Here is a 3,756-nt window from a genome sequence, read left to right as displayed (position 1 = left end):
TTAATTTAAAAAAAAACGTCTTTTTTCACTCCACTCTATTGTCAAGCTAACAAGGGGATACAGGCGATTGGGATGTGGAGCACCTAAACCTTGACCAAATTCTTTGAAGATTTGTAATTTTGCTTTTTTAGTCAAGCCTCACCCACAAAAAATATGTTTGTTTTCAATCATTTTTAAATTTTTGGGAGCACAGGACGCACCCTAATGCATAGTAGATAGAACCTTATGCTTGTGTTTTAAACAAAATTTCATTTTGTAATAGATAAACAAAACATAAAACTACATCACATCTAATTTTACTACAGAAAGGTCAAGGAATTCAAATAATAATAACTTCCAAGTACTTTTTTACATAAGGGGTAAATACTGGACAGTGTACAGCAATTACCCCTACCCTGTCCAATAATTCCCTCATTTGATGGGGTAATTATCGGACAAAGAAAATTTGTGATTTCTGCTAAAATACACATGGTAGAGAATCAGGTTAATTGGTAATGTAAAGATGAAGGCCAACCCTTGCAATCAAGATACTTTACATCTAAATAGCTTGAGTCCTTGTACAAAATATTACAACGTTTTCACAAAATGTCCGGTAATTACCCCACTTGACTAGTACAATGCTTCTTTTAAAAAAATGGTAATGGTATGTAAATGTAATGCAACTCAAATTAAAAATTGACTACAAAAATGCACTTTGGGTCAAAATCTAGTTAAAAAAAGAACGCTTCCAGGTAGTATCAAACTCATTCCCTCTAGAATAGGAGTCGGCGAAGTATCGCACGTGCCACGGATCAAGTTGAATAAAATTGTCGAATTTAGAACTTATATACGCGCTTCTCGTCTTTTGCTTTGTAAGAGAAAAAGAAAAAGGTGCCTGTATAGTGACGTCATGACCAGTCAAATAGTGTTTCAGATTCAAAGACCGGCGCCGGTCAAATAGCCACTGCCAAAAGATTACTAGGCATCGCTGCTGCGACTGTCTTCAAAATGAGAAAATATTAGGTAGCCCACACAGATTTAAAAAAACAAGCTGTGACCCTAGCTAGAGAGTATATCTGCCTTATCTGGTGCTACGCCTTGCCCATGAGTAGCCAGGGAGTACCGGTAGCGACATTTGAGATGCAACTCCATTTTACCTCAGAGTGAAACCTTTGCCGTCAGTTGCAGTTTATAGGCCTAGTCAATGCCCAGGACTGTTAAAAAGTGAGAACTAAATAATTGAATGGTTTATCCAGCTGTGGTGATAAAACTTGTGGTAGGCTGATCTTTCGTGTGTGACCAGCGTGAATAATTTGAGCAGCAGGTCCAGGGTGGTAAACGATAGACCCTCAGCCCTGGCCAAAGATCGAGAAGGAAAAATTCCCATTAGGCTACAGGAAGAGGACCGGTACTTATTACCGGTATTATTTGTGACAACGTCTCATAATACATGTTTTAAACCAATTTAGGTTTTTTCATGCTTTTCTGAGCATGTGTTGTATTTCATTTCATTGAATAACTTAATACTTGGATGTTACCCTTGTGCATTTATGATGTGCCGGGAGACAACTGGCGGCTGGGAGACAACTTGCCCATCTCAGTGGGATTAGTGGAACTGATTACAACATATTTTAAAGAAGATTGCTTAGCGATTTATCATTGCTTTGAGGTAACGTACATTTATTATTATTTACTTGCCAACACAGATTTTTTAATACCCAACCTTCTCATTCCCGGAAGAACATCCGACACATACTTTGCAAATTTATATATAGCTTGTATATAACTTGTGTGATATGAACACCATGCTACTACTGCTAATAAATTCTATTTCATTGCCTTCTTAGCGATAAGAGTGCGGCTATATGAGTGTTTGACAATGTTTGTTGTATTATTTTCAATATCTTAAAAATGTTGAATTCAATTTGTAGGATTCAGCTATCTCCCAGTTTGAAGAAACTCGTTTACCAGCATCCAATAATTGTGTGTTTTGGTAAGTTGTAAATGAGCGTTTGTACAATTTTTACTGATGTACAAGTGAACTTTTGAATTGCTCACCTAAATATGAAGTTGGTAAATGTAAATATGCACTAATTTCAGTTGTCGTAGTTTCATTTGTGCCTCATTGCATCTGCAGGGCCCACTCTTGCCAGTGCAGTGAAGTTTCTCGTATTCATCGAAGGCAACCTTGCAATGGAAACCAAGTCGTTTTTTTGTAGCGCTGGCTTACTTCTGCTCATATTACGTCTTTGCAATGTCATATCCAGATAGTGCAGCTGCAAGTCTGGAGTTTATACAGAGGTATGTAAACCTGTAATGTGTTTAATTGTTTATGTATGAGCTAAGGAATAACAATAATGGAACTCCCTCCTTCACAAAGTCATTCATACCAGTGACATGCTGGTCTGGAGTGGGATTCAAATCCACGAAGTTCTTGACAGTGTCTCTGTACTGCAGCTAGTAAGAACTGCACCCATTACCGGAGGGATTGCGTCTTAGACCACTCGGCCATCCAGACTGATTATTAGAGGTGTTAAACTGTTAATACTAGTTATGTACGCAAGTTCCAAGCCACAACTCCAGAGGATGACGATTATTCTAAGGTTTGTGGAAGTGACAACGCATTCTGATCAATTTGAAGGTTTCACCACACGATGGTTATTTGGTATAGTTACAAACATTGCTAAATATCACGGTCAAATTTGAAAAGATCCACTGATATAACTTGTGTTGTTTCCTCAGATACTTTGCTCGCATTGGGGTCATCCGTCATGACACGAAAAAGAAAAAGTGGGATGTGCACCCTAAAGTACTCCGACTGTGCAACGAGGTCATGCTTCGGCAGGGATGTTTGTTATGAAGATTGAAGCAAGTCAAGAAATTCACTGTTCAGTCGCTGCTGCTTCATGCTTCGCCGAAATATAGCCTCGGCTGAACTCTGCAGTTAAAAAAGCGAATCCACGTGTTCGTGAAACATCAAACAAATAGCTATACTTGTAACATCTTGAGAAATATATTGTGAAACATTGTCGCCAGTGAGGTCTGCTGTACACAATAAATTTATATCTGCAAATGCACGTGTGTAATATTTACTTGTAGAGAAAGTCATTTTACTCTCATAATGCCGTTTGTCACAAAAACTATTCGGGAAGTCATTTTGCTGCCTGTCCAGAGCAGTAATTTTACTGATCAGAAACATTTAAAAAATGACTATCCAGAGCAGTAATTCTACTGATCAGAAACATTTATAAAATGACTATCCAGACCAGTAATTTTACTGATCAGAAACATTAAAAATATGACTATCCAGAGCAGTAATTTTACTGATCAGAAACATTAAAAATATGACTATCCAGAGCAGTAATTTTACTGATCAGAAACATTAAAAATATGACTGTCAACGGAAGTAAAAATACTTCCATTACAGTAAATAAAATTACTACTTAGGAAGTTATTTTGCTGCCTGTCCAAAGGACAGTAAAATTTTTTAACAGTGTATCAATTTGACGTTTGGTACGTAATTAACCTGCGTTTTGTCTCAACATGCGATGTGACTCTGGTCACTCACTCAAAAACTCCACGTTGCCCTGAATCGAACAACCGCAACATCGCAATATGTAAGCTAAACCAATCTCATCTTGTCACTGATCCCAGGCTTATTGCCTATGTTCCTCCAATAAAGTTCTTGCCACGGTTACTTAACTGAAAGTGTTGAATTCAGACTGGAGCGATTTTCGTGGATTATCGCTAAAAACAGTCAAGTGAACAGACGTTTCG

General features: G+C 37.7%; 1 long non-coding RNA gene across 1 annotated transcript; it reads left to right on the top strand.

Moving 5' to 3' along the window:
• Positions 1 to 1,548: 1,548 nt before the first annotated feature.
• Positions 1,549 to 3,044, top strand: LOC145777907 (uncharacterized). The gene is made up of 4 exons (XR_014290396.1): positions 1,549 to 1,648; positions 1,911 to 1,972; positions 2,117 to 2,280; positions 2,722 to 3,044. It is a non-coding gene; the product is annotated as an uncharacterized LOC145777907 (long non-coding RNA).
• Positions 3,045 to 3,756: the final 712 nt, after the last annotated feature.

This window comes from Aplidium turbinatum, chromosome 10 (genome assembly GCF_918807975.1).
Source record: "Aplidium turbinatum chromosome 10, kaAplTurb1.1, whole genome shotgun sequence".
Taxonomy (NCBI): Eukaryota; Metazoa; Chordata; class Ascidiacea; order Aplousobranchia; family Polyclinidae; genus Aplidium; species Aplidium turbinatum.
The sequence above is the reverse complement of the archived record's forward strand: the minus strand, read 5'-3'. Positions and strand labels throughout refer to the sequence as shown.